We start from the raw sequence: 13,745 nt of genomic DNA on the forward strand, positions 1-13,745 counted from the left end.
CATGGGGGCTCAAGTAGACGGACTCTACTCATCTTTCATCTGGAAACACCCGAAAGTACATCACAACAGCAAGTGATCATCTCCTTGTCACGTGTCTTGTTTTTTCTCGATTCAATCAGAACACTGCCATTGACTGCTTTGCGTCGCAACAAAACTCAGCTTTACAAAAGGCAAACAGTTCGGAATACAGCTGCTCGCATTGCTTCTTAAAATCCAAGTCATAAAACATAAATTCTATTCTCAAATCCCAATACCGACTTACTGTTGCATCTCGTATTGACTTTAATCTCTTCCGCCTTGTCAATAATTGTCTACACAATTTTGCGCCGTCTTATCTCAATGATGTCATCACAAAAAACACCCTAGCCACAACTCTTCGATCCCAGAACAAGCTCTTGTTAATAGTCCCCAAGATCCGCTTAGCTTCATTCGGCAAGAGATCATTCCAGCATGCAGCTCAAAGACCTTGGAAATCTCTCAACATTTAACTTTCTGCTTGACTATAAAAAATCAAATCTCGCTTGAAACCTCATCTTTTGTCCAGCACTTACTACGGACTCTTCTAAACACACCGGGTATATTTTGTATACATGCTCTCATTTGATTGAGCGCAATGAGCATGCACAAGTGCGTGGATACATGTGCATTATAATTGTCCATTATTACTATCCTTAGAAGTCATTTTCTTGTCTCATTTGCGAAAATGTAACAAGTGTAAACTGCAAAACAAGTATTACATTGATTGCCTTAGGATGTCTTGAAACATTAAGCACCAATGAATGTCGACTATCTTCTGTAAAAGAAGGGGCGGTGGGGTAGCCTAGAGGTTAAAGCGTTCGCTCGTCACGCCAAAGACCCGGGTTCGATTCCCCCACATGGGCAAAATGTGTGAAGCCCATTTCTGATGTCCCCCGCCGTGATATTGCTGGAATATTGCTGAAAGCGGCGTACAATCAAACTCACTCACTCACTCACAGTAAAAAGGGTCCATATTGCATTAAAGACAAAGTGATAAAAGGTGAATGCAATGGTCACTGACATGACTATGTATTTGCTGCTCGTTCCGTAGCACCCGTCGCTCATTCTAGTTGCATTAAAAGAGTCATGACGGTCATTGAGAAGATGTGGACGCCACACAAATTTCATTAACACTTCATTTTAACAAGCAACGTATCATTTTAAATGCAAATGCTAAATACTTGAACAATTGGGACATGAAACTGATGGTACGCGCAAGTGTATATTTTTTACAAAAGCAGATGCTGGTGTGGTGGGGTAGCCTAGTGGTTAAAGCGTTCGCTCGTCACTCCGAATGCCTGGGTTTCTTTTCCCAAGTCTCGTATCCCCCGTCGTGCTATTGAAAAAATCAGATATTTTGAAAAACTCTAAGATTTCCCCAGATTCGTGCAATTCAACTTCATTGATTCAGCTAACGAAATGCTAATTCACACTGATGTTATCTTTAAGGTAGTAACACATCACACATATTTTTTACTCAGTAACTTTCAGATGACTATTGCTTACTTTTGTGAAAACCTGCTCTGATCCATTGACGATAGAGATTCTATGGTAGTGGGCACCACGTAGTGTGAAAAATGGCCCGTGATTTAAGGAATGAAGACGTTCCGTAATGTCACGGAATGGGACAGTTTGCATAATTGAACTTGATTCTGTTTCTTTGTTTCTTTCTGTCTAATTCTGTTGGTTATGAAGAAAGTTATTTACATTGTCCCCGTAATTTCTCAAATTATGACGTCATACAGTGTTATGATAACAGATTTTATCATGCAATGGATAGCGTTCTCGACAGGATAAAGCTAACGGATATTTTCGGTATCCGTTACGTTGCTCTCAGTGCTTTGATCCAAGAAAATTTATGTCTGGTAATGATAGAATGGATTACGACGCGAAGATAGAAATTCATAATCTTACGAAGATACCAACATCAGTTTCCCGACCGACTGTCAGTGTTAGCGAGCTGACGGCACGCGAACATTAAAGTGTATTTGTTGTTCAAAAGGTTAATTGAAGGTTTCTGAAGTTCCACACGAGTTTGTTGTTATTTTTCAAACGTCAATTTAGCGATCAGCAGAAAATTGTGTCACCGAGTTTGTGATGTAACGTATTACTACGCACATATTTGTGACGTCATAGATATGTGTGCACACTCCACCAAGTTTAGTAATGATTTGTGGCAACTGAAATTGCATTTTTTTAAATTATAAAGTAAGAATGACATTAAATAGCGTAAACGTCAAAACTCGTTGCTGGCGCACGAATACATAAGCACAACAAAAACACATGGCGTTTTCTGAATAGTCTGTAAAATATCTTTAAAAACAATAGAATTATAAATAACAACAACATGGCGCTGTATGTATGTCGAATCGGAATGTTTCGATAATTAAGTTGCTAGACACGTCTTTAAATATAGATTATCACACTCGTGTGTTTTGGGATGGTTACTAAATTAGGAATAAACACCATGTATTTAGCTCGACAGGGCTCGCTTAATATGATGTTTATAAAGCAGGATATTTACCATCCCAATTCACACTTGCGTGATAAATTATATTTAAAGACGTGTCTAGCAACTTAATTATCGAACCCATTCCGATTCGAGATACATACAGCGCCGGTTTTCTATATAATTTTATTGTTTTTAAAGATATTTTACAGACTATTCAAAAAACGCCATGTGTTTTTGTTGTGCTTATGTATTCGTATGCCAGCAAAGACCAAAATGATCGTTTGATGGATACATGTATCATTTCAAGTGCTGGTCTTATTCAAACAATGACACTAAATAAAAAGATAGCAACTGCTACAGATATGTCTCGATTTTTATTGACAATGTATTTTCGAATAAACAAAGAAGTAAACATTCTTTAGGTTACAGATTACGTTCATCGACTTTCTCAGATTAATCATTTTTAACATTAATTATACAACATTGGAAGCATGTGATAAATAGAATATTTCATGTGTCTACTCAAATATGATGCGACGTGAGGAAGGTCATAATTTCACCTCATTCGATGACAGATACATCCTATTTCACTAGACACATGGAATATCCTCTATGCATTCGTTATAACTTATCGCCTTTTGAACCACATGCGCAGTGTTGTATTGAATGGTAAAAGATATAACTAATGACATATTAACGATAGGCTGGAACTCCCCTAGGCAAAGCTCTCTATACTACAGTCCCCCTTGTATAAGAAACTCGTTAACTATAGATCCAAATTTCAATGGGAATAAACCCAATTATAATGATTAGAGTTTATAGATAACAAACGAGTGTGTGTGTTGCAGGGGAATCTCCCCCGAACGCAGCCTGGAAAATAAGCATGGTCTACTTGATAAAAGTAATTGAAAATTAGAAACGACTTCCTGGTGGTGGGATATCTAGGGTCAAATATTATGTCGATTTCATCTGCCCCCGCCGCCTACGCAAACACAGGGGGCGTCTCAAAACATTGAATGAAGGTTTTTAGAAAAGAATTGATGTTATTCCTGTCTATGCGACTGCTACGGTCAAGCAATGGCTTTCCTATATATATATATACTCATGCCAATAATGGTTGTCACCCCTTTCAAAAAAAATTTATTGGAGAGGGGTGGGGATGGGATGTGTGTGGGGTTGGGGTGGGGACGGGGTGACAACCATTATTGGCATGAGTATACTAAATGGAGGTCGGACAGCAAAATTGCTAATGTGTTGTCAATTAACCCGGGGTCTGATTCTCACGTTGGAATTTATTTATAAGTTAAAGTGACCGCTGGTTCATTAAGCAAACTTGTAGAGGAGTGAGTCAGTTTAGGTTTACGCCGCACTCAGCAATATTCCAGATATATGGTGGCGGTCTGTAAATAATCGAGCCTGGACCAGACAAGCCAGGGATCAACAGCATGAACATCGGTCTACGCAATTGGAATACGATGACATGTGTCGACCCAGCCAGCGAGCCTTGCCACCCGATCCCGTTAGTCGCTTCTTACGACAAGCATGGGTTACTGAAGATCAATTCTAACCTGGATCTTCACGTGTCACTTGTAGAGGAACAGCATATCACCATAATATTACTACGTTTTCGAAAACACTCGAATCTGTTGATTTTGGGTAGATAACCAAGAGATTTTCTTGATTTCTACATGGAAGCGTTTCACCAAAACAAAGCCAATACAAATTTTACACTGGCCCGGTGGTTTAAACATGAGCATATTTGCATTAATTAAACAGGATATCTCTGACTGTGTGTTCGAATCTCAGATTAAGATTATCTTTGCCATCGTCTAAATCGTGATAATATTTGTCTGCGTGGATACGACCCCTATAGGTAGTGCCACAAAGTGAATATTAGCGGGAAATTGAGCCACGAACAAGCGTCCCATGTACATAGAATATAGGAACTGTGAAATGACTAATTAAAATGCAGGAAGCTTGAGTCGAGACGGCTAACGCAGGAAATAACAACACGTTAGAGTTTCCACTTGCCGACGTTGAAACCTTTATAGGATGAGAGTCCGTCTGGTGTCAACTTTCCACCTCTCCAAGTCGATCGATAATGTGTGATTAGTTCCGCGAGGGGGACATTTACTATCAAAGTAATATACAGTGTCCTTCAATAATACCCATCATGACATTTCATATATCCAGAAATGCAAGAAGAATTGTCAATGATGTTAATAACATGATATGTTTAATATAACGTACGTAGGCAGCGTTCCTGGTACATCTCAAGTTATAGCGTATTACAGCCGAACAGTTGATTGAATTACTGTTGTTTTACAACAACAGATACGTCACGGCCGTCTGCCAGAATCTGGGTTTATCTTACAGGTAGTACCCTACACACAGTTCAAAATGTGTTAATATTTCCAGATATCGCACAGAAGTATTCCTGCCAGTCGACAGCGGCATGTCATATGAGTAAGTGAGTGAGTTGGGTTTTACGCCGCTTTTAGCAATATTCCAGCAATATCACGGCGGGGGACACCAGAAATGGGCTTCACACATTGTACCCATGTGGAGAATCGAACCCGGGTCTTCGGCGTGACGGGCGAACGCTTTAACCACAAGGCTACCCTACCGCCACACGTGTCATATGAAGCCATCCCTGTAAAAATAGAAATTGTTTTATTGTAGAGATTTTGTAGAGGATGAGGATCATGTTTTGTTTCACTGCGTACGATATGACGATATCAGGGAAACTCTTGTTAAAGAATGCATTGTTAAATCTATATGGTTTTTTTCTAAACATGCTTGATATTGAGAAGTTTTGTTTTATGTTTATTGATGCTAATGTTTTTAGTTGCCAAACTCTGCTAATTAAAACTAAATCGTAGAATACATCTTTAATATGGATAATATATAATTTTTCATGGCGTTTTACTGTCGTGGTATTATTTTAGACCAATGTCTCTCATAATTCTTAAGAATGGTTCTGTACGAATGTTTAATTTTTTTTATACTATTGTTATTTCCATGTCAGTACAGAAGTGAAACATCAACACAATATTGTCTGTCTCTCAAAGACGCCGGAATGCAGAACTACGGGACTAATGAGGTCGGATTAACAAGGTTCCTTACAGAATCTGTTATAATTCAAGAAATAAGTAAACCGACTTGAATACATCATGAACGTTGATATATACATTTATATATAATGTGCTCTTTAAATATATCAAGAAACGAAGGTAAGGCCAAAATGAGTGATATGCCCATGTCATGTACCTTTCGTGTGATTTATGCATTAAAGCTGGAAATTGGCTTTTCTTTCAGTTTGGCTATTTATCTAATTTAATCTTGTCAGAAGTCAATTAAAAGAAGAAAGTCTAGTTTTTTTAAAGGTATATATTTCAAGGTTTTCACAAATTCGAATTTAGGCATTTCAAGTTGGTCAAAAGGGCGCTTTCTTGTCAAATACTTCCGACCACAGTAATTGCATTTACAATTAATTCGAGCGCAACCCATCCCAGTTAGTAGATCCTCAATATCAAATGTCAAGACAACAGAGGCATGGGTGTCAATATAACAATGTCTTAGTTGTAAAAACAGGCAAGGAGGACTGAAGGGACTGACACGGTACGATTGTATAAACGAATCTCTATCCGAGTGTCTCAATGGATTTGACATATCGGACTCAGTGCACGTGTACGAGCATCTCCCATAAACCTCATTGTTGCTTCAGGGTTTCTTTGTGCTTCTTTGGACCCTGATAACCACATACAGTTTCCCAGATAATTGAGAAAGGAGAAAAAAGCTAAGAAAAATACGAAAAAGCAGTTAGACAAGTCTATCTGTTATCCCTGATAGGGATTCAGTTCTTCAAACAACCCTCATTGGTAAACTGTACGGCCAAGTAGTGATTCACATTTGCGTGGTGTCATTACCCGTAGGAATGATTTCGCCCTGTTAAAAATGGAAGCCTCTCATGACGTTGCAATGCGAAATATCAAAGGTAATGAAAATATGTCAAGCCTTTATTGCAATATTGCTGGCAGCGGTTTCTGTTCAGAGGGAATAACTCTTTGATAGTAACAGCATATACAGCGACACGTTTGTGACAGTAAGCAAAGAGTGGAAAGGGGTAGAGTTAGGGACACAAGTCCGTATGTTTCATTCCGGGTTAAACGCAAAAATGGAGTTTGTGGGTATAGTGACAAACACAATGTCATATTTATGTACAGTATATAGAGTATAGCAGTTTCAGAGGTTGCTGAAAGAGGTTCATATTTTCGTGTGACCACGGTCGTTTTGGGTCGCCGGAAACTCCATTGCATTGACATTGGCAGTTCTGGGGTCAGACCCATTGTCAATGGCTTATATTCCGTCATTACTTCCACAACATCCAGTAAAACCATGATTGCAGAAATTTGTTTTAAACGTCTATGTCAAATGCTATACTGAAGCTGTGGAAGCTGTGAAATTATTGCTAACGCCTCAGTTTCACATACATGAACACAACATGCAACACACTGTCAGGTAGTTCGCAGGAGCATCTACCACCCCATACAGATTTGGGGCGCTGGGGTAGCCTTGTGGATAAAGCGTCCCACCGAAGACCCGTGTTCGATTCCTCACATGGGTACAGTGTGTTAAGCCCATTTCTGGTGTCCCCTGCCGTGATATTGCTGGAATATTGCTAAAAGCGGCGTAAAACTAAACTCACTCACTCACCATACAGATTTCACCATTGTTCCGAGTTTATTAACGTCAAACATCCGATTCACAAATGTCAGAATTCTCTTTTAACCCGGATGCCTCTAATTCCATCAACTGTAAAGTCAGACATTGCAAGCCCCGGGTGATTATTAACACTTCCCATTAATGTTTATATAACCACCCCCGCAGCTTTTGCGAATATTGGCTGTACAATAAGAAGTGATATATCATATTAGCTCCCGTAGGGTCATGAGTTAAAGGGAAGGCGAAGTGCCGTCTGAACCGGCAAACACTGTGAACAAGTACATGACGTCATTAACCACGTGACCACCATCGCCCGGATGTATCCACCTCGTTCCGGCCTTGTGACTTCTCGTAACAGACGAAGAACACACGAGCGGTGCCTGTTAGCCCTCGGTATTCTTTGACCCTAATTTCATTACTTGTATGTTAGGACCCCAGTCAGAAAATCGATTCAGATCCTCAATGTACATAGATGCCGATAGACAGTGCGGCGGGGGAGGAATACTGCGGGGGCGTTGAAATAAATTTTGGGGAATATGACAAATTTCGACCGTAGAAGATACCAATAGTGATATGCGTCTGCCATAGATATTGACCGCTTTACCCTAGTGCAGCTGGACAACTCGGACTGTTTCTCACACTATCTATTGATAACTAGCCAGCGAGATGGAAACCTAGTGTGAGATATTTTGGGTCTCGTTGGTGATCACAGATAACTGACAGTTAGTTAGCGCCAGCAGTTAACAACACGCTTGTTGTCCAAATAAATACCAACCGTTTGTTTTGCCCAAGGTCGGAAACAAATGATGAAGAAACGAGGCTTGGCATATATATTCTATGGACCTTCCTGCATAACATACTAAAAGTCCCCTAAAATCCCACTTGAGCTAAATATACGGTGCCCGTGCAAACATGCATACCCTACGAAAAATTTTCTTCTAAGAAAATCCTGTTTTAAAAACAGAAATGCTCATAAAATCTTTATTTATAAATATATAATTTGACAGATATACTGGATTATAGTGCACGTATATGAAAATACTTTACAAAGTAGAAAATAATTATTTGCCTCACGTGCACATCCCGTTTTGTTCTAAAAATAGATATCTAGGAAATTGTGACCCTGTGTCTGAATTTTGGCCAGACACTTTTTGATATGAAGTCTAATTGGTCTTGTACAGACATGAATAAATTGCCCTATGATTTATCTATCCAATGGTACCAAATAGTTGGAAGACATATTTCATTTAAACATTGAAATTGAAACTGGCAAAACGCGAAATTTCACTGATTTGCATACCAAACTGTGTTGCCCCCCAATCCCCATCCCCTCGCTTTTTAATAACCAGTATGCATGAGTCTTATCACAATTATATTCATCAAAGTTACTGATGAGTCAACATTTTAATACTTTCATGGCAAATTGAACATTATCTGAAAGTTTTAATATAATAACTACACTTATAATTATAATTTCATTTCCATTGAAAATCGGAACAATTATAAAAGCACTGATACATAACCAACAATTATTACACAAAAATCCACAAATGGCTAAAACAATTCCCTGAGGCGGCAAACTACCACTTGCTCTTTTCTTCCATAATTACTCATCAACTATCATCTTCCACTTAAAGGGTCCTAAGATGCATAGCATTGATCAAGTGTTTGATTTTTTGTCAGCGAATAGTTTAACATGAACAGTTAGCAATTAAGTTGAACAGCTTCCATTCTGTGTAGCTTACTTGGTTGGTAAGGAATACATATGATTTGAGAAGGCCTCTGGTATTACCATTCACTGAAGCAAATCCAGTAACAGTTTTGTAAAGTTTCTAATTTGATGGACCAATTTGGTTTGTGAGAAATCGATTGCATGTGCTTCTCACATTTCTATCTTTGCTTCCATCTTATCTCTTCATATAGTTTTGAGAGCAATGACATACTGAAGCATATCCACATTTCAACCTGCTAGTTCCACGGACAAGTTTTATTTCATGATGGATCCAACAGAGTGTTGTATCATATGCAGCAAAAGTTTATTTCCTGGTGATATTGTCACCGTCACAAGAGGTCTAACTACCTGAGTGCAAAGTAGTATAAGGCGCCAAGATAGAATTGCTGAAAAAGTATCTGGAATATCTTCAGTTTCAGTTCATGTATACTGCCGTAAAGTTTACACACGTGAATCTTCTATTTTAGCAGCTGTGAATCTCTCACCTCGAAAGACGGTTTCCTTAAGATCATCACTGTTAACTTTCAAAATGAATTGCATGTTGAAGGAAATTTTGATATAGTTTTCAGAGACTAAAAACCTAAAGACAAGGGGGATATTTTTGAAGTTCGAACGATTAGTTCCAAAGATTCCATTCTTGACATGGCTGAATATCGTGGTGATGTGTGGAGTCGAGCTGTTATTGAACGGATATCAAGCGCCATAGATTTAGTGGCTGCCGAAGCCAGGTATCATTATACATGATATAAGAAATTCTTTAACAGACCACGTTCTATCCGAGGGCCTTTGATAATTTGTTTGAATTTCTGGAACAAAGTGATGAATGTCAGAATTCAACAGAGGATCTCGTTAGCAAACTGACATAATTTCACGTTGATGGTGAAATTGAATGTAGTGAAAAAATCCTGAGATCAAAATTGATAGCTCACTTTGGTGATGGTGTTATCATTTCTAGCATTCGCAGATCCTTAGCGATGCATGGTATTCTCTGTAACCTTGAAGAAGAACGGTTGCGCATAGTGAAAACACCTGCGGATATCATACGGGAGGACATCAGGTCAATGCTTTGTGATACCGACCATTACACTCCTGATGATGATGCTTTTCATAATCACATGATGAATGTGCCTAATACTCTCAGTGTTTTGGTCAAAAGGATTACAAACAAAGATAAGAAAGGTGATGTTGTTACAAAGGAAAGGAAGGCATCTGCTATTTGTCACCAAATACTCTCAGCAACAAGAGAAAGATAATTTCTTTCTATGATATAACTTGGTTTAGCCGTGTATATTCACCGACAAATTGGATCTAAGCACCTCCTGGATGTTATGTCAGCCATGGGAGTGTGTTTATCATATAATGAGGCTATTTCCAATGAACATTCTGCAATGGCTGCAGATCATGAGATTGGTGAAAATGCCTTCATGCACTTTGTCTTGACAATGCAGATTTTAATGTTCGCACACTTGATGGATATGGCACATTTCATAGTATAGGTGGATCATGTGTGTCACACCAGGTAGTTCTGTCTGTATATCTGATGTTATCAAGCGTAACAAAGCTGTTTCAGCAGACAATGTCAGGTCCAAGTCAACTGATATTTTGACTTGTTCATTGCAGAGCAAGAAAGGTTTGCTTGGTTTCACTGTTGATGACATTTCTAATGTCAGAAAGCTGACCTCTTCTAGCTCTGCATATTCTTTTGGATACGCTTTGGATGAGTGGAGTATGGTTGAAATTGGAGGACACTCCCTGCTGGAGTGGATACATGGAGTGTGCTAGAAGTGTTGACAATTATGAAGTATCCAAAGTGATCCCATTGCCATTTGTCAACTTGCAGGCATCGAATCCAGACGCAATATATTCTGTGCTATCATATTCTGCAGACAAATGCAGGAAACATGGACAGAAAACATGTTTTGTGACATTTGAACAACCTCTATATGAGAAAGCTGTTGATATTGTAGCTTCCCACAAGAAGAAAATTACTCTAGCTTCAGTTGTTGTCAGATTCGGTGGTCTCCATCTCCTGATGTCTTTCATGAGTTCGGTCGGTTATATAATGGATGGCAGTGGATTGAAAGAGCTATGGGTCACTCATCTATGCCTCTGACTCTACTGAAAAAATATTGACAGGTCACGCTTATGCAAGAGCATTGAGGGCTCATACTCTGACACAGTTAGCAATAGCCTGGATGAAACAAGTAAAGCTTGTCTGAAGACTTTGTATAAGGATGTTCAAACCAACAATGTGATCCCTCATGAACTTCCAGCAATTGTCACAAACAATGTCGAAAAACAGACTGCAGTAATGGAATTTGAATCGTCTCAAAGCAGAACTGTCAAGTTGTGGTGTCAATATTTTGAGCAAGTTTCTTTGATACACCAGTTCATTCGAGCTGAAAGGATCGGAGACCGGGATCTTCCTCTTGATGCTGCCTGCGAGATGATACCATATTTTCATGCTGCAGGACATGCTGTTTATGCCATAAGTGCCCATTTGTATGTTCAACAGATGTCACAACTGGGAGATATTATGCCCAAGGATGAGTTTGAAGCTTTTACAAGGTTTGATGGTTTTACTGTCAGGCGAAGTGACAAGATATGGGCTGGCATCTGGACAGACATGACAACTGAACAGGTTCTCACGCGGGCGATTGTGGTCTCACTTGTGGACGAGGACTGACAGACAGTGTGTTGGCGCAATGGGTCTTGGCAATGCCTGGTTGTACTGAAATGAATCAGTACTTTGAGGAATTCTGTGGGACCAGATGTTGTAGAGTTGACCAGCACGTAGAACTAAGGACGTTTAGAATTGAGAGGGACACCAGTGACGTTAACAAGCTGATTGAATGGATATCAGCTCATTCTCCATTGAACAAGGACAGGAACTGGTCTCCTTGAGTAGTGGAATTGTAGGGAAAGAAGACATTATTTGCGATTCTGCACTTGTAATTGGAGATTCTGCTATGAAGAATATAGTTGGCAAAAGCTTTGGAGATCTGCATATTCCAAGAAAAATCAGAGTACTCACCCTATCTGTCATGAACAACTCAATCAAAATACAGAATGAGGTTATACCTGTCAATACCATGCAGCTTTTTCATCGCATCCTGTGCCTCATGAAAACAGATGATGACTTTTTATCCTGTTTGAAATATGAACTTTCTCCATGTCCTCTATCTCTATTCGATGAGTACACAATGACAAAAACAGAAACATTCTGTCATGTACTCTGTCATTGATTCTTTATCAGGCAAACAAAGCCTTCCACATGATGAGGAAGTTCCTTCAGATGCTATAGTGCAGTGGCTTAGGTCCGATTTTGAGGTTGATCGTTACATGCCGGACTAAAGCATGAAACTTTGCATAGTGCTGGGAAATATCATGATAAAACATATTTTTTGGAGGTGCCCGATTTTTGGGGCCCACTTTCCGAAAAATTCAAGATGGCGTCCAACATGGCCGCCAAGAATCAAAGATTTCCAATTTTAACACTATATAACTTTTCCCCGCTGGTTTTATAGCAGAAAACCTTGCACAGTGCTTGGGAACATAATGATAAAACATATTGTTTGGGTGTGCACGAATGTTTTAGGCCAATTTTCCGAAAAATCCAAGATGGCGTCCAAGATGGCCTCCTAAAAGCAAGGATTTCCAATTCTAACACTATTGTGACTTTACCCCGCAGGATTGAAGCAGAAAACCTCGCACAGTGCTAGGGAACATCATGATAAAGCATATTTTGGGGATGTGCTCGAATGTTTGGGCCAATTTACCCCAAAATCCAAGATGGCCGCCAAAAATCAAAGAGTGCTGAAGTCCACCCAGAATGGTCGCCGACTATTAAAAAATATTCATTTGTTGCAATATCTGAGATATATTCGCCGTTCAAAGGGCTATTTTTAATACTTTCAAGAAACAGGATTTATGTGTAGTAGTAAAATATATAATTCATCATCCAATTAATGAAAAAGTTACTGTTTTGATCAGTCACGTGACATCAATTTGTCAAACATCGATCTCTGTGATTCTGAAGTCTCCTTTAACAGTTCCCATTGAAGTTACAGAGCGATGTGCATAGAAGTTGAGAAGATTTACAAATACAATTCTTTGAACATAGAGGTTGAGACTTGTAGCCAAATTTTCAACAACTTCGTGAAGCTTCTGGCAGTGTCATCCACACCGGTAGCTATGGGTTGTTGTCCTTTGTCCAACCAAATAAATCTGGCTCTGATGCTTTCTGTCTGAGCAGTAAACAAGTAAGGCATATGCTGGCCTGGTACAAGCTCCTGTTTGTGTGCTGTAGCAGAGCATCCTGAGTGGGAGGAAGGTTCTGCATCAAACTTGATCTTGCGGCTTTGGCAGAACATCTCCTGTCGCAGTTCGTTGGCTGTGTTCACTGATGTAGTTTTGTCAGACAAGATGCATGTGAATCGCTCAACTTATGAAAACACTTCTGAGTCTTTGTCCACAGGTTGGAATGGATGCTGTGCAGGAAAAGGAAATCTCTCAGTCACATCCTCATATCCAAGTCTTCAAAGCAGTTGCCTTTTTTGCCTTTTCCACTGAACTGTGATGTTGTCAGAACCAGTGAATGCATGGAAAAAGGGAAGCACCACTCATCTTCGACAGCCAAGATTTTGGAATATTCTGTTTATGTGATAACATCTGGCGTTTATCCCGTTTCCTAATGACACCCACAGCTGAACAGCAGACTTTAGTTCAACCAGTTTGGACAACAACATTTGTGTCGACAGTGCTAAACCATGATGTTTGTAGCATCTTTTTGCAAAGCATCTTTGACATGAAGGCATA

The sequence above is a fragment of the Haliotis rubra genome, unplaced genomic scaffold (genome assembly GCF_003918875.1).
Source record: "Haliotis rubra isolate DU_JTF1 unplaced genomic scaffold, ASM391887v1 Scf2, whole genome shotgun sequence".
Classification (NCBI taxonomy): domain Eukaryota; kingdom Metazoa; phylum Mollusca; class Gastropoda; order Lepetellida; family Haliotidae; genus Haliotis; species Haliotis rubra.